Source organism: Rattus norvegicus, chromosome 1, assembly GCF_036323735.1.
Source record: "Rattus norvegicus strain BN/NHsdMcwi chromosome 1, GRCr8, whole genome shotgun sequence".
In the NCBI taxonomy this organism is placed as follows: domain Eukaryota; kingdom Metazoa; phylum Chordata; class Mammalia; order Rodentia; family Muridae; genus Rattus; species Rattus norvegicus.
The window spans coordinates 117,714,120-117,732,603 of NC_086019.1; the positions used below are offsets into that span (position 1 = coordinate 117,714,120).

Consider the following 18,484-nt stretch of genomic DNA (forward strand, 5'->3'; position numbering starts at 1 on the left):
CTGTCTTTTTGGCATCTTCAAAATCTCAAGGAGACACTGGAGCGCCCCCTTACTTCCTGCTTTCAGGCTGCACTTTTGACCTGCACAGAACATTAATGCTAGAAGTAGTACCTGTGAAGCTTGCTCACAGATGTGCCCATATCGTTTCCTCTGCCTGGAGTTCCTCACAGCCTCATGTGGAACAGTAAGTGGCCAGTGGCTACCAACAGGGTCCTTGCAGCTTACATCTTTCCCCTACATTAAAGTCCAGAGTAAGTCTTGCTCTGCATGGGCAAGAAGCATGGTGGGTTGCCGATGCATGGAAATGTATGACCTCCAAGAAAATTCTGCAGAAAGAGTAGCTTGCTCTCCTTGCTTCCGGTGTACTGTGTAATAGAAATGCACCTCTCAGTTGGGACCATGGAAATTGTTTGGCCATGAGTAATATGGTGCTTCGGTAGAATGGAGGAGCCGTGCTTTCATCTGAGCAATTCATTTTCCCTGAAACCTAAAAATAGTGTGACACGTGGGAAGCTTGTGAGTGCTTCAGAGAGGCCACTTCTCAATGCTATTGTACTTACGTAAGCCCGTTTCTTCTGAACAGTGGCTTCGGCTGAAAGCAGCTCTGTGCACTTGTGTGTGTTTCTAAGGCAGGAGGCTTAATTTTGAATTATCAGTGCTACAGGGTTATGCCAGAAGCCTCTTTGTCCCAGGGTGGGTTAACCGCATATGACATTTTGGAAGCATGCTTTTAATTAAAATATAATTATTTCATTTCCCCCTTTCTTCACCACCCCCAACCCCTTCCATGGACCCTCCCACCAAGCTCCCCTCCCCCAGCCCAAATATACGCCTTTTTTATTATTGTTACCCACATCCTTGCACAAACATGAATATAACTGTACCACCTGCTGTCATATTTGTATATATGGTTTCATAGCTGATCACTTTGCATTGGGTAAACCATTAGAGAGCTCATTTCTGGGAGAGGCTAGTTCACTTTCTTTTGGCAGCCATTAATTACCTACAGTTCTTTGTCTAAGGGTGGTAACAGGTGATGTTTTCCTGATTTCTTGTTAGTTAGCATGTCTACTGATATTGTCATGGTTCAGGTACTTTTATGCAGTGGTTTCTAGGAGACTCAGAGCAGACTTGCTGGTAGCCTGGGCTTTACAAGTTTTCCACTCCCTCCTTTGCTGTGTTCCCTGAGCCATGGAAGCAAGAGTGGTGCTGCAGACGTATCCACTGGGACTAGACTGGCCGTGATCCCTTGATCTCTGTACAGCATCCAGTTATGGTTTTCTGTGATGGTATCCATTTGCTGTAAAGAGAAGCTTCTTTGTTTCATGTTTACTTATCAGTGGCTATAAGGATAACATTTATCACGTAGTTAGAAATTATGCTCATCTACCAAAGTGCTGCAGTAGATTCTTTTCTAAGATCCATTACCTCCCTAAGCCCTAGTTGGTTATGTTTCTAGTACTAGGTATGATTTCCATCTTGTTAAGTGGTCTTTAAATCCAATCAGATAGCTGTTGAGTACTGCTAATGTGTCAGTAATCATTTTTTTCAGATATCTTGCCTTGCTGGTCATTGTGGTTCATATCTGGATAAGACTATTATTTCTTTCCTCCCTTGGCAGTTTGCACAGTATTTTCTGGCAGTACAGATGCTAGACCATTAAGATTAGATCTAATCTGAATCATCCAAGTACTGTGTCCTAAATATGCACTGTCTTGAGCAGTACGGACTCCAACCACCAAGAGACAACTAATGGCAAGAGCAATAGCCTGTGTTTAGAGAGTCAGAGAGTCACTTGGACTGCCCTGAGCAAGTACTCAAAGGAGATTTTTCATACCTCGTACTGGGGTTTTTGTTAGTGTATGCTTCTTGCTTCTTGTGGGGGAGCATTGTTAACTCAAGTGGCATAACTTCATTTAAGGGGTGTGTGTGTGTGTGTGTGTGTGTGTGTGTGTGTGTGTGTGTGTGAGAGAGAGAGAGAGAGAGAGAGAGAGAGAGAGAGAGAGAGAGAATATTACATCTAAGTTTAGATAAGTATAAAATAATGATTGCTTGAAGCATTGGCATTATTTGTCCCTCTTTCCTTCTTCCTTTCTGCATTGAAATCTCTCCCTCCTCCCCAACTCTGAGTCCTCCTCTTTCACATTCCCCCCTTTATATCACTTGCATCCTGCTATTTCCCTCAAGCCTCCTTGCTACAGTCCCATGGTTTGACTCCATGTTATATACTCTCACCTGAAGACTCGGAGCTACGAACGAAGATGAGACAGAAACGTGAGATGTCTTTCTGGGTCTGGGTTAAGTCACTCACTATCTTTCCTAGGCCCATTTCTTTACCAGCAAGTTTCCTGAGCTCCCTTTTTTCCTACTGAGGACTATTCCATAGTATGCACGTACCATGTGCTTTCATCAGCTAAAGGAGTTTAGGCTGTATCTACTTCCTAACTCTTGTCGATGGAGCAGTCATGAACACAGCTGAACAATTATCTGTGGAGTAGAATATGGAGTTCTTTGGCCGTGTTCCAAGGAGAGGTATAGTTGGGTGATATGGTAGATTGTTGTTGTCGCTGTTTTGTTTTGTTTTTTGAGGATTCTCCATAATGTCTTCCAGAAAGAGTGTGTCAGTTGGCATTCTTCCCCATAGTGAATGAGTGTTTCCTTTTAGAATGCATGTTACAGTATTTCCTTTTGCTGTCACATAAAGCAGCTAGCTAACATTTCAAGAATTAAAAACCACGTGACTTATCCTGTGTGGTACACTGACATGGCTTTATCATCTCTACTGTGAGAATTAAGAGACAGTGGACCAGAAAGATAAAATGGCTTTCTAAAGCTTCCGCATTGGTGTTGGCATGAGCTTTCAGGTCCTTACCTGACTACACCCTCTTCTTCCTCTGTCACTTTAAGCAGAATAGACATTACGTACGAAGAAAAGTGCATTCACTTGCTATTACCGTGACTATGAGTACTACTACTATTTGGACTGTTTCTATTGTTTCAAGGTTTCCATTCATGCTTTCATCTCAGAGCTTAGTTGCTGGTTACATTCAGGCTTTTCATGTACTTTGACAATCTGTGCTCCCTTTGAAGGTTTTCACTGTGAATCCATTTTACTTTTATAGGGTGAGAGGTTTCAATTCAGTGGCCTTTAACAATTCCTCCTGAAAGAGATGATGCTGAGGTCAGTCAATTTACAAGTGAAGCAAGTGGCCTTGAGCTCTTGCCAGGAGTAGCCTGTTCCACCCACGCTCTGTTTTTAATAATGAAAACACTTTGTAGATCATACCAGGAAGCACAGCGGGCTTTGGTCCTGTGGGCTTGAAAGGCAGGTTGTTTTTTCTGGGCCTGGTGCCCAGTGAGAAGCAGCTATGAGAGGATTGACTAGGTCTGCAGTGACTTGATATGTCAGGTTGGTACCCAGGTAAGAAGGGGAGGACGTGGGGAGGGACTTTGTGAGGCAGGGACTGTGTGGAGAGCAGGGCTGTGATCAGGATGTATAGTGAATAAATAATTTAATTACTAGGAAGAAAAGAACAAGGAGAACGCAGAAAAAAATTTTAACAAACAGAAGGAACAGGAGGAAAGACAGACTGACAGGGAAAGTGAGAGAAGAGGGGATATAGTTAATAAATAAACAAATGAAATTTCAGACTTCTCCCAAAGTTACCTTAAATAAAAAGGTCTAAACAGGAGATAAAAGAAAGGAATCACCAGAATGGATGAAAAAAATAGCATGCATATACCATATGTGATCCCTAAGAGACTAAGCATTAAATATAGAGTATAGGTAGGTTGAATGTAAGATGGTGGCCACATGTGTTGCTTATGCCTATAATCCCAGGAGGCAGGAGGATTGCTATATTTTGCATGCCTGGGCTACTTTTGAGTTTTAGGCCAGCTTGCACTACAGAGGAGACTTTGCTCCCCAAATAAATAAACAACCACAGACACAAAGCAAAAGAAGAAGAAGAAGAAAAAGTTGGGTGTGTTTGCACAGAGTGAAAGAATTATTTCTCCAAATCCATGCAGACCGTGGTTTTATCAGAGCAAGCAATTAAGACTGAGGAGCAGGATGTTGCATGGCAATGAGAAGTCTATCAAGGAGACTGAGGAATAGAGTGTGCATTGACTAGAAAACGTTTACATAGCTAAAGCCCTTACAGATGAAAGAAAAAATAGAACTATTTTACTCTCAGAGATGCCTCTTGACTAGATAATTTGTAGAACTCCACACAGAAAGCCACATGATGTTTTTGAACGTAAGGAAATTGAAAAGTTGCAGAATTCATCAGCCATTGCTAGACATTAGAATGAGGAGGAGGCAGACTAGCTGGTGCACCTGGGAAGGAGGCCAGTGGCCACAGAACAGTTCTGTGTCTTGACTGCAGATCTTTACAAATGAGATCATGCAGAACTACACATACATGCACATGCCTGTAGAGTTGGTGTGATCTCACTGCCTGGATTAACCTCAGTGTTCTTATTTTGATATTGTACTTTAGTAACTCAGGAAAATGTGTCTGGGGTACATTGAACATCTCTCCCTCTGTCCCTTCCTCGTTCTGTCTCTCCTTCCCTCATTCGGTTCCTCCTTCTTTTCTCCCTGCCTTTTTTTTTGTTCTTTATTTTATAAGCCTTGTATTTATTTCATAATGACTTTAAAACAAATGAAGACTTCTTGCACTCTGGAGAGCAGCAAGATAACAGATTCACACCTGTGTTTAGCAGTGCCTTTCCATCATCACACAAATACATCCCTCTTTTTGGGTAAGTTTGGGATGAGACTGTTATATCATCAGTCTGCAAGGTACGCATTTTAGATATGAAGCCCTCTTGTCTCTTGTGAGAACAGAAGCAAAGGTATTGGTGAGGGATACAGGCCCAGGGTTCTCCTGGCCTTCAAAGTCTGCAGAAAGGCACTCTGACAGTAAGAGGCATAGTAATTATGCCCAATTGTTCTGAGATTTTAGTCAAGTTATATGAAGCTAAAAATAGGGCCATTTGTGTAATGGTGCAGGTGTAACAACTGGGAAACCCAGCAACAGAGATGAAAGGTTTTTATTGGTGGATGGGACTGAATCTGAACATTCTTGTTTGGCTCCATTTTCTTCTGTTATCCATATATAGAACATTAACCATTTGTATCAGCTAGATCTTCTTCAGAACAATCTTTGAAAGTAAAGAATTCACATGGTTACTTTTCTATGCTAATGGAAACACCCATTTTCTTTGTGGAACTGTCAATAATGATCAAAAAGCATCAGAAAAACAGTTGGGAGGAAATATTTATGGAAAAGCACAGAGTGTTTTTTGTTGTTCAGACATTTTTCTCATTCAGACTCTGTGTGTGTGTGTGTGTGTGTGTGTGTGTGTGTGTGTGTGTGTGTGTTGTACTTATGGACATGTGTAGCAGTGAAGAGTTAATCTGCTTTTGTTCCTGGCTGTTTCACTCATGCTTCCTCTGGATTTGCAAATGAAAGACTCGCACACGCACACTCACCTTGACTAGCTCAATGGCTAGGCAGTTCTAATTTTCTCGGTGGCTAGCACACACTACACTCTGGCATTCCTGAGTTAGCATCTTTTAAAATCTATATTTCATCTCTACTATTCTGGACGTAATCAGGGGGGTGGCCCCCTAGAGCCGCTTTCTTGGATTCTTACATGGAGGGTGGCCTTAAAAGTCTGCTCTCTTTTCTTTCTTGTCATGGTGATTCTGCCTGTTCTTCTCTCCCTCGGTTCCTTACTAGTGCAATCTAAAAGTCCCATCTCTCTCTTCTTGCCCAGCCATTGGCTGTATGGCCATTCATTTTGACCAATTGAAGCCAGCTGGGGGTGCAGGTTTTGGGAGCCAAATTAAGACAAAGTATTAGAGCCAATTGCTTGCCAACAGACATGTGTGTGTGTGTGTGTGTGTGTGTGTGTGTGTGTATGCATGTATGTGTGTGTATGTGTGTATGCATGCATGAGTGTATATGTATATATGCATGTGTGTATATGTATATATGCATGCATGCATGTGTGTGTCTGTGTCTGTGTGTGCATGAGTGTGTGTGCATGCATGTGTGTGTATGTGTGTTTGCATGCATGTATGTGTGTATGTATGTGTGTATGCATGTGTGTATGTGTGTATGCATGCATGTGTGTATGCATGCATGTATGTGTGTGTGTATGTGCAGGAGTGCTCATGCATTCTCCCAGGTAAGCATGTGCATTTATATGTGTATTGGCTGTGTAGGTATGTACATGTGTGAATATTATACATGTGTGTTCGATGTGTGTTCCAGGGTGCACAGGTAAGCATACCTTCCTATGCCTCCAGCTGAAGAGTAGAAACATGAGTCTCACCATGTTCATATCAAATTGTCCTGCTTTTCTCTTTGGACTTGTTTTGGTTTCTGTAAGGACATATCTTTGCAAGTGAGTTTTGTCACCTCTAGCATTTACATGCTATACCTGAAAGCCATGACCCTCCTGTCTCATGTTTTTGTGTGTTGGGATTACAGAAGTGCCTCATTACACCTGGCTACATTTGCTTTTTACACCTCCACTACAGTCGTATTAAGTGAGTCCAGCATTTCCCATCTCCCTTTGTTTATACCTGAGGAAACGGAGACTTTCAGAAGACTGTGAACTCCAGCCACCCATACCCCAGTGGATTACAGATGTTGAATGACGTACAGCAGCTGCTCACTGCATGTTAAGCAGGACTGGATTTTAGCCAGATTTGGGGAATACGTTTTGCTGTGAAAGCATTTCAAGCAGTTGCCAGCTGATTTTTGTTCTAAATTTGGCAACTCTTACTCAGATATGTTTACTCAATGTAGAAGTTCATGGAGATGGAGGAAATTGACTTGGGATTTTACAACTCCCTGACCATCTGATATTGGGTGGCTTAAACCGCAGTACAGCAAACCTTTTTATTACACACATTCAGTTGCTATGGAGACAGTCACTGTTCTCATCATTAGCTCCATATTTGGAGGGTCTTAATGCCACTTGCTTATTCCATGCACACTTTTCCCTCAGAGGCCCACGCACCCTGGAGTGCACTTTTCAAAAGGCTCTTCCACCTTTTCTGCCACAGTGGGCAGCAAGGGACCTAAATTGCAGTGTGCTTTCAGGGTTTGCTGTGTGCCCCAGCCTTCTGGACTGCTTTAAGCTGGTGCCCACTATAGATACTGCCTTCCTTCGGGAAGTGTTTGATTACACTGATGGGCTCTTCCTGGCCAAGTTAATGTTCTTCATTTTCAACTCTCTATGTTCTATATTTAAACTAAAGATGGCTTGTTTGAAGATGTGATACTTGAAGCATTTTTGCTGGAAATTCAATGTAACCGTTTTTTACTTTGCTGTTACCTTGCTTACTTTGTTTTAAAACCAGGTGTTTTCTTTGCTTTCCATCCCAAAGTGAACCTTTAACAAAAGAGCAAACAATGAACAGCATGACATCCATATTGTGTGCTCTTTACTTTTTCTGGCAGCACTTGGGTCTCAGTTCTGTCTGTCCATATAGGTGTATCTATGCTTGTGTTTGTGTGTGTGTGTGTGTGTGTGTGTGTGTGTGTGTGTGTGTGTGTGTGTTGTGTGAGTCCCTGTGTCTGTAAGTCTCATGAAAATAGAGGTCCAGGGTCTCTGTGGTGATTTGGAAAAAAATTTCAGGCACAGGAATTCATTAGATTATTAGATTGCAGGAACGACTGATTTACTATAGTTCCTCTCATCAAAGACTATGTTCCAGACAGGTACTCCACGGCCCCCTGTACTGTTAAATTTTAGTTCCAAATGCTTCACTTTGGTTGATGGTGGCAGACCGAGGGTGTTTGAAATGAAAATGATAATTTGCCACTCAGAGGCCAATTGATGTGAGTACTAAAGTTCTCACTCTGTGAGAGCTCCCATGCAATGCCTAACTGTGCCAAGTAGAGCATGAATGTTTTCCTTACACATCTATACACCACTTCAAGCCTCAAAATACTAGTTGCCTGGTTTAAGAAAACTTTAAAATTAAGGCTTTTTACAAACTTCTTCCTGTGCTGTGAGAATTCAGTGTACTTGTTCTTTTAAAGCACCTACCAGTATCTGAAAACACATCCTTAGCCACATTCTTTCTCTGATCTTCAGGTCTATGATTATTTTCTAAGAGCTCATTCCCACGTAAATAAACTGGGCAACTAACTCATCATCTCTGGAATTCAGCTAACACATCCCTATCACTAAAGACTAGTTATAAGGTGTTAAAATCTCAGTGTCAAATTGTCTTAAAGTTTCTTAGAGTTTCTTAGAGTTGAGAATAATAATCCAATAATAATAATATATCATGGATGGCCAGTTTCCTTTGATATCCTTTGAATGTAACTGAGATGAAGCTGGACTCTGTTTAGATGCTAAGAACCCAAAGATTTGATCAAACAGGGCACTAAGTAAGATATACATTTCCACCAGAAATTAAAACTCTACCACAAACAACACCCACACCTCATCTATAATAAACTACATATCCTAAATTCCTTATGCCAGTCAGAATGGCACAAGCAAAGCCAAGGGTATAAGTGTCAAAAGACTTTTTCAGGACATAAGAAACAAGGAGAGAATGTACTCATGCCTAGAGGAAAGCATTGGGTAGATGCAGAGAAGGGGTCATAGAAGCCATCAGTGGAAAGTTGTCACAGTAATTACAGAAGAGGTTACACAGTCTTGCCGTATCTGTGGACTCTGATATAGGTGGGTGGGCATCTCATTATCCTGTTAACCAGTTTATTTACGACATGGGTTGCTCAGGTTTCACTGGTCATTAGGAGTTAGGTTTCTATGTCTACTTAAGGATATCATCAGCCATGAATGATTGAGCTGCTAGTACCTGTGGCCTGGTTTCTAAAGTTGGAGAATTGTTTGTAGTTTTGAATGTGTGTCATTACACACACTTCTAATGCAAGTTAAGGTAAAAGATGGGGAGGGAAGAGAACTCCTGAGCCCACAGTGAGAACCTGAAGAGTACTTCAGAAACCATGAGCGAACTACATGTGGTAGTTCTGCTTCCTGAAGTTAGAGCAGAGTGCTCTTGTTATCTTCATTTGAAATAGCATTTGCTGGCACTTAGAACAACAGGGGCATCACAGCTTAGGCAAGAATCTTTCTAAATGTATTTTACTTAACTTTTTCAGAGGAAAATTAACAACACTTAATTTTCCTTAAAATACTTAATACAAAATTTTAACCTTGAAGCACAGAAGGGCTTTCAGACACTAAAGACACCTCCTGTGAAGTCTGGAACCCAAAGTTTGATCCCTGGGACCCATATAGTAGAGAGAGAGAGGCAACTCTTGCAAGTTTTCATAACTCCACATGCATCTAATGGTGAGATACACACACACACACACACACACACACACACACACACACACACACACACACGACAAACAAACAAATCTTAATTTTGTGACAAGCCAGTCATGCCTCCCAGGCTTGTGAAAGGGTCATACTGTTGTAAGTATCATTCCATTTTAACTGAAACTTTCTTTATTCAGAAACTTAGAAAGGATGGGTTGAGTGTTGTTTCTTGCACTGAAGTCCTTTTGGAGCTCTGGGCGAAGTGGTTTGAGGGAGATGGACCACTAGCTCCCACATTTCACAGGTGCAAAAAGTGGGGTTCAAACAGATGAGTCACCACCACATCATTCAGTTTCTTTTCTTTGCCCAGAACACCTGGGGGAAAAGCCTAAGGCAGCAAGGCTTCCTTTTAACACAGTCTCCTTCATTTTGTAGTTAACCAGCTACTTTGGGCCTGAGGTGAGTCAGAGTGTCGGAGGATAGTAGTGTGTGGTAAAGAAGTCTGCTTAATGCCTCCAGGCCAGCAAACAGAGAGAGGAAAAGAGAGGGGCCAGGGATAAACTAGACACAGGCATAAAGCTAGTACTTCCAACCTGGACCACTTCCTTGTTAATAATACCATCAAATTATAAGTCCTTCAGTGGATTGATCTGTTCACCATATCAGAGCCCCATGATCCAAGTACTCTTTTACAGTTTGATCTTCCAGCTGATGCCTGGCTTCATGGACAGGCTGGAAGTTCTGCCTTCTGAGTGATGAAGCAGACACAGGTAGGGGATCGCCTGTTTGCTTCCTGCTGCAAGATGCGTATCTGCTTCCCCAGCTCCTTCCCCAAAGTCAGCCAGCAATATTACTGTTTCTGCCGCAGAACTCTATTACTTTTACTCACAGTGGGAGGTTTAAATGACTTGTAGCATAGCTATATAACAGACCATACATATAACAGGAGCTCTTTAAATTATTGTTAAAATTCAATTTTTCATGAAACAAAGCACACAGAACAATAATCAAAAAATACTTAATGTTAAATACAAAAATATAAAGCAACTCACTAGAGTATTGAATACTCCGTAAGATTTGTTGCTTTCCATAGGAAATGACAGTCTTTTTTAAATGTCAAAAAGGAATACAATAATTTAAATGCACTTTTCAAAGTTAAATTCTAAATGTGACCATTTTAGAGTACTTCAATTTGCTCCACAGTTAGTGACTTTGACCTAATCAGATTGTGTACATTAATGGTGTAAGTTTTACAGGCAGCAGGAGTGTAGCCGGCCTGCGCTTCACATTGGTGAAGGTTCCTAGCATTGCTGCATTTGATATTTACTTGAATTTGCTCAGACTTAAAAACATTGCAGTTCATAATCTAATTAGGCCCCTTTCTAACACTTTTTAACATTTCCAAGAGCTGTTAGGAGAACCTCTCTAAATAGTGAAGCAATGTATTGCTTCTCAGCTTCCTGCTTTTAACAAAGGTTAATAACCTATGGGATGGCTGTTCTTGGTGGTTGACATCTAGAAATCTAGAAAAAAAACTTGACATCTAGAATTAACTAAAACCCAAGCTGTTGGGTACAACTTTGAGGGATTTTTTTTCTTGATGGAATCATTTGAGGTAGGAAGAGACCCTATAGCTGGATCTTTTGAGTTGAAAAAAAAATCGATCTTTAATCTGGGCCACACCTTCTGGTGTCAGCCTACACAAAGGACATGGTAGAAGGGAGTTTTTTTTTTTTTTTTGTTTTGTTTTTTTTTTGTTTTTGTTTTGTTTTGTTTTTCTTTTTTTGCCTGCTTGTCCTTACTCTCACTGTTAAGTTAATTTCCTTATTGGTATTCAAGTCTACTTTTTTGGGATTCTGGAATATACTAAAGACCAGTCGATACATCAATCCTCATGGACTGTGTAACTATTGGATTTTTGAACTTTTCATTGGTAGGCTCATTGTTGGAATAGTTTGACAATAACCTGGAAGCAAACCATTCTAACAAATCCTGTGTGTGTGTGTGTGTGTGTATGTGTGTGTGTGTGTGTGTGTGTGCACGTGCGCGCGTATATAAATCTCCCTGACCAATACAACCAATATAATAATGGGCCAGATACCTTGAATGACAGATTAATTCATTTCTTTTACTATAGCAACATACTTGAGGGAGGATATTTTATGCAGGGAAGATATTTATTCTGGCTTTTGTTTCCTGGTCAACTGCTGAGGCTCAGAATATGTTGATGGTCTATACTTGGTGCTGGTAGGATCCGGACATAGCAGAGTCCTCTGGTGAAACACAGGGATCCCCTATTTTGTCTAGTGTTTCTCCCTTTTCTGGAAAAGTCTTCAGAATTCAGTCATGGCGCTCATATCCTTGACATTTAAGTAACCCCCCAAATGCTGTAGCTTTTAAGTCTTCAGTGTTTTCCTATGGTTTCAGTATCTGAAAATAGGGATTCAATTTCAGCTCAGATAGCTTGACAGGGCACACCAAAACAATTTCCCAACCATAGCACCTGTGTAGTTTTATTTAGTGTCAGTCTAGTAGTGACAATGGCTTAGGGAACACCGGAGCTTCGGATCCTGGCCTCCAAACGTAAAAGAAGTATTTAAGTATTTAAGTATTTAAGTAGGCTCATGCACAGGTCTCTGCTGCTGTTTCCAGAAGAGACTTATAGTATCAGTGTACGCTTGTTATATTTATGTTAAAATTAAACTAATGTTTTTGATGGATTGTAGATCTATTCACATGTACTATGCCACAAAAGATAGCTGGGATGGCTTCCTGGGTGTTTTTCTATTTTGTCCTGGGTGAAGTAAAGAAAGCACATGGAAGGTTGACTTCCCCTCTTAAACCTCTTTCCCTCTGTCTCTTGCATCTATGAGATGGCTCTGCCCATGGATGTTCCTTCAGTGGAAAACCACCATGGTTCAAGAAGCTTTACACAGATTTGAATGTACTGGAATGTTTCCCACTGTACACTCTGAGCTCCATGACTACGTAATCATATATAGTTGATGATACAGAAATTGATGTGAAATGAATTATTTCCATTCACGTCTGCAAGATTGGAATTCTCTGAAAAAACGTTTTATTTCCCTAACATCCAGGCTGACAGTAGCATTTTATAAATATTGGCCAAATTAGGGAGCCTAAAGAGTTTTACTGGCTTTTACATGTTCCCTTTTTAGAAAAGGTTTTACATGGTGGGCAATAGTTGACCTGGAACTGACTACCTAGCCCAAGTTGGCCCAAAATTTGTATTAGTCTTCCATCTCGGCCTCCCAAATGCTGGCAATGTAGGTGTGAGCACATGTGGGTCTCTCTCCCTCTCTCTCTCCCTCTCTCTCTCTCTTACTCTCTCCTCTTTTCTCTTTAATTTTTCTTTAGTGATTGAAGCATGGTAACATGAACTTTCCTTATTTTTTTCAGATACAGAAATGTACATGTTTGTGTAATATTGCTTCAGCTCTTTATCTCCATTCACGGTGCCTTCTGTCTAACAGAAAGTCAACACAGATCTAGATCCACAGCTCAGTGCTGGATCAGCCAGAACCAGCCTTGCAAACACTCACTGCTTACCGAAGCTGACTGATCAAACTGGAACTTTTTTTCTCGAGAAAATGATTTTATAGGTGGATAGTTTTTCATAACAGACAAACCTGAGTTAATGTACACATTTTTAAATAGCCATTTTAAATTAAATGCATGGATGGGAGTTAGTGAGTCTGCTGGCTTGCATGGTGATAAGAGAACAGATCTCAGTAGAATAGTCCTAAAGCTGAATATAAATGTGCTTTCTGTTCTGGATCTCACTATAAAAGCCCTAAATTTTGACACCCATCTCAACATAGGATTGAATCTTCCATTTGAGTCTCAACTCAAATTTAATCCTTTATGTTGCTCTACTTTGAAATCCATTCCTGAGGTAAGAGATTTTTCTCTGCTAAGTCTTTTAAAATGAAAGTTAAATGGAAGTGCCCAGAAAATAAGATGTAGAGGAGATAATGATGTATTGGCTTCAGGCAGATCCTGGGGAGACTGACTTTGGGAGCTGGGAGGGGAATGTCCTAGGGTAGAAGAAAGGCTAGCAGCTTCGAAGTCAATGATCCTCATTTGCTGCCAGGATTGGCCTGCCTCCAGTGAGCAGAGGGAAAGGGGGACAGAGGAAGTGTAGAGAGGGGTGGGCACAAGGATGCTCTTCTGAAAAAGAGAGCTCAAATCCCAGATCCAAAGCTTTGGAAAAGATATAACTAGGGGATGTGCCAGGGCTATTCTGGAAATAGATCCTGAAGGATGGGGATGAGTGTGTAAGGAAAGAGTTGCAGTTCATCCCAGATCTGATTACTGAGTGTGGATTTGGCATGGCTCAAGGCCTCCAGCTCTCCACTGGGATTTTGAAGTCTTTTGCTGGATGTCAAGTTATAAACAGATTACAAGGCTTTCCTGAAATGTTTCTGTGAGCTGCTGCTGATTGCTAGGGAGGCTCCTTCTGCCAGTGTGGGGCCTCAGTAAAGCAGCCTGATTTCAAAAAGGACCTGGGACTGGAAAAGAACGTGGGCCCCATACAGAATATGGTTCTTGGGTCTCCCAAACCTATGAGAAATGAGAATATGAAACCAGAGGTCAATAGAATTAATTTTCATGGTATAAAGGTTGTTTCTGAGAAATAAAATTATTTCAGATGTATTCTTAGTTTTATTGCATGAAGCATCATTTGGGAAACACCCATGTCCTTTATGTGTAGAAATGGACACCCATGTCCATTATGCATAGCAATAGAAAATATTTCTTGAGCTCTTGTGTGTGTGTGTGTGTGTGTGTGTGTGTGTGTTCTTCTGTTAATGCTGGGGAGAAAACTTAGGTGCAGTTCTAAGGTAGGTCAGTTGTGATCTTAGTACTTGGGAGGCTGAGGAAAGAGTATCATCTCAAGGTTGAGGTCACTATGGCTACACAATGAGACCCTGTCTTAGAAGCAAATAGACAACTTAGTTCAGTGTGCCCTAAGAACGTTGCTTTTGATCTAGAACTAGAGACTCTTGCTTTCTGCAGAGTATACAGAATAGTATACAAAGTAGTGTCATCCCCACGGGATTCTGAGCCACTCAGTCATTCTCTAAATCGCTGAGCAAAGATTCTTTCTGTTCTGAAGGTCTTTTCATTGTTAAATGTAAAATGCTTAATAATTAAACAGTTTATCTGTTGAATAATACTCGCAGAAGGTGGAGTGCTGCCTCCAATTGCTGATGTTAATCAAATTATTATCCCTCAGGCATAATAAAAAGGGAGAGAGTCTCCACTATTATCTGTTATAAGAGTAGATTTAAAGGTTGTCCTTATGACAATAGCACCAGGCTCTGTATCAGTAGATCTCAAAGAATTTGATCCCCTCCGAGTGGACTTTTTCATCGGGAAAAACTATGTATTCAGGTGGTTCTCTAGGTAGAGTGCAACTGTTTGCAGTTGGGCTGCTAGAAGAAGACTACATGGACCAGGCTAGGGTCTCACTAAGGAATGCTTGGCGGGAGTACCTGCCCTTTGTCGGCTGATTCTCCAGAGATCCAGAGCAAGGTAGGTACTTCACACATTCTGATCATGCACTGGCCCGATGTGGACTGCTCTCTCAAATTACTCACAAGACAGATGTGAATGAAGAGCTAGAAGAGAGGAGAGTTTAGACTTCAGCCAGTGGCCCCTCATATCCTTTAGTTGTCTATCAAAAGTACAGAAGTATGTTCTTCATTGCATCAGAAAAAAGGGGGAGAGGAGTCTATGAGGAACATAAAATTTATAGACTCTTGGTTGAATGGGCTTCAAAGTCCAACATTCAGTGTCTATCCCCAAGCAAAAGCTTTCACTCTTCTTTATGCCATAGCTATCACAGGTAGGGGTTGGAAATCAAATGACAGAGAAAGGATCTTCATTTTCATAATACATACATTTATTAGAGAATAGAAGTCGCCCAGCATAGTTATATTTTCATGGTGTCAAAATGGCATTAAATTTCAACTATTGGGGCTTTGAGAGGAACACTGAAATTAAAACCAGAGGTTGCCCCTGAATACTAATGATGCCCACAGATGTACTGTGGAGAGTTAAGTCTGTTTATCTCATCTCATGAGAGGTAGACAAATCTCTGTGCAGAATGTACTGGCACAAGAGGCTGGCTTCACTTAGTGCAAAGCTAATACTGGTCCCACGTCCCTGGGGATTATTTCTGCTCCATTCTGTATTTTATGAATAGCTGTACAGCTACTTTCCCAGAGATTAAGGCTATGCCCCCTCCTCAGAGCCACACATGGCGACCAGCCAGTCTCCCATCCCAGGCTCTTTTGCCTCTTGTTTACATTGTGTGCTTCTCTTTCTCTGGAGGAATTCTGAACTCTCCACTGTGATCTGGCTGCTCTGTGAAATTTCTGAGTACACTTTTGACCTTGTCCTTACCTTGCCCATCATCTTTTCCAGCGCCACTCAGAGTGCCCATCCTCACCTGGTTCCAGTCTGTGTCTGACTTATATTTTTAAGGAGTCCTCCTCTGCCCATCACTTCCAAAATAGCATTCTTCTGCACCATTACTCTCCATTCTCTCCATCTACTTCATGTTTTTTAAAGCAACTGACTTCTATATATAGCTTTTGTTTTCCATTTGTTTGACATCTTGGAAGGGGTCTTGATGGTGCCCAGTCTATCTGAGCATCTTCTGCAGTGGTGCCTGCCCAATGGGGCATCTCAGAAAGCCACCAGTTAAATGAAGCATGTGAGGTTCTTCTACATTGCGTGCTATCATTTTACTCCTTATTCCACCCCTTCCCACTTTGGGTGAATTTCCCAGAGATATTTATCTGCCTCCTTGTCTGTAGTTTTGGTTTCTTTTCTTTCCTTTGCTGGCTCTACACAGAGCTGCCTAAGAGGTTTATGAACATCTGTCTGATTCACTGGCCTCTGTGTTATCAACATCTGGCCTCTGTGTTATCACCTTCCATTCTTTCTTGATGCAGTGACTCTTGGTCTGTGCCTCTGAACCCCCGTGCTCCAGAGAACCTTGACATGTTTCCTTCACTTATTTCAGACTGGTTTATAGTTTCTTATACTACACTGGCTCCTTTCTGGAGTGCAAAGTGCTGTCTGCAAATAGCTTTCACTGGATTCTTGCTATGTTGCAGAATTGCGCTCTGAATCAGTAGTAACTCCTTGTCAATAGTCTGATATCCACTCACCAGGAAGTTCTGGTCTGGAAGCTAAGGAATCATGGGAACTTAGGATTATGGTCACTGCTCCCCTAAGGACTCATAGTCCAACAAGGAGATCACGGGAAGAGGGAGTTGTGACCTAAGATATTCTGAGCTGGATGTGGTCAGAGTTGTATGTGCTAGTTGCTCCTGGCATCTGAGCTGCTTAGCAAGACCATAAAAGGGTGATAGACACAGAAAATATTCATAGTCACTCTGAAACTAGTCCTGATGTGATATGGAGTCTCCATCCATGTACACAAGCATTACATTTGGATAGTACCGAACATGTAGTTCAGTGGGAGAGCTCTTGCTAGCACAGGTGAAGTTTTGGATTTATTATTTTTTAATATTTTATTGGACATTTTCTTTATCTGCATTTCAAATAGTATCCCCCTTCCCAGTTTCCCCCCTGGAACCCCCCTATCCCATCTCCTTACACCTTGCCTTCATGAAGGTGCTTGCCCACCCACCTACCCACTCCCTCCTGCCTCCCTGCCTGGCATTCTCCTACACTGGGGCGTTGAGCCTTCACAGGACTGAGGGCCTCTCCTCCCATTGATGCCTGACAAGGCCAGCCTCTGCTACATATGCTGCTGGAGCAAGGTTTTGGATTTAATTATAGCATTGGCAGTTTGGTGGGTTGGCGGTGTTGATAGCTGATGAAAGACATTTAGGGAATTATGTAGACATGCAGCCTATTAGGACCCTGGTGACAATCTATGACATTTAGTAGCATTTTCTTTATGCAGGGTTGGGAAGAGATTTGATGATGTTCATAGGTAGCTCACCTGAAAGTAGCTGGTCTGGATTCCTTAAAATGTGATAAAATTTGAGGGCTTTGTAGTATAGTCAGTGTAGAACCTTCCTTTAAACAGCAAAGGTGAAGAACTGCAGACATGATACATGCTTTCTATGTTCATCTGATCACTGCACAATTCATTCAAACTACCATATAGTTACTTGTTATTAACAGAACAAATTTTGTCATGAAAAGAATAATGCTCTAGCAGCACGCTATGTTTATCTTTATCTTAAGAACAGATAAAGTAAGCTTAAGGAAGAACTAGCTTTTCTTGGTATTTCCATAGAAGTAATTATATATTTTCCCAACTTTAAATAATCTTCTAAAAGTTTCTAAGATAGAAGAATTTCTTATTCAATTTCCAAAAATACATGTTTTCTAAAGACTGAATGAGCTTATATTTGTAGACCTGTAAAGCAACATTAGAGAAGATCTTGGAGTTTCTGAATAGTTCATTTAGTTACCTAAAGTATTTTCTTTCAACTGTCTTGTCAAATTCAAATGGCATTTACTTCCTTAGAACATGACAATCTTCATCTGAAACCATTCATTTTGTTTCCATGGAAACAGTGTGGAATTCTGTGACCATTGTAAGTCATATTAACTGAATGTGGAATTTCTAGCTCTTTACATCTTGAGTGTGGTTTGATTGATGTACCAAGCGAACTAAATTATCTGTTACCTTAATACAGGAATTCCTGGGCATACCTATACTTGTTAATTCCACATGCTTTCAAAGCATATAGGAGATAGTGCTTCTGGACAGCAAATCTGACCCCTTCCTGGGGTTGGCAGTGAAGCATCATCACTTAGAGAAGCGGAGCCACTAAACCAGGACCATGTGATACAACTGGCAACTCACATCACCTGTGCAGCACACCTTTTTATGAATTCCTTTTTCCAATGTTATGATGCCATAAGTATACATAATATTTTTATAATAGTGTAAGGTCACAAAACATGTTGAGTTCAGGAAACAACATTCATGAATTAGGGTTTTTACCATTCCCTAACTTTAACTAGAAAAGCTAGTTTGTTTTTTTTCTTTGACACTTACACATAATCTTCCTTGTATGCATTACACGGTGAACACCATATGTGCATATAAGACCTTATACACATGGATAGTTAT

The 18,484-nt window shown here is 41.1% G+C and overlaps 1 protein-coding gene and 1 long non-coding RNA gene across 7 annotated transcripts in view; one reads left to right on the forward strand and one right to left on the reverse strand.

Annotated features, from left to right (window-relative positions):
* The window catches only part of Gabrb3 (gamma-aminobutyric acid type A receptor subunit beta 3), a 235,459-nt gene that overhangs the window by 111,348 nt on the left and 105,627 nt on the right, over positions 1-18,484 (forward strand). The gene's annotated exons all lie outside the window — the stretch shown is intronic.
* On the reverse strand, positions 1,912-17,913 carry LOC120099823 (uncharacterized). 4 transcript variants are annotated; one of them, XR_010063013.1, is made up of 4 exons: positions 17,817-17,913; positions 17,339-17,415; positions 14,850-14,975; positions 1,912-3,161 (listed from the first exon to the last, which is right to left on the reverse strand). It is a non-coding gene; the product is annotated as an uncharacterized LOC120099823 (long non-coding RNA). The 4 variants fall into 4 exon arrangements; XR_005499102.2 differs by lacking the exon at positions 1,912-3,161 and adding an exon at positions 10,453-11,760; XR_005499103.2 differs by lacking the exon at positions 17,339-17,415.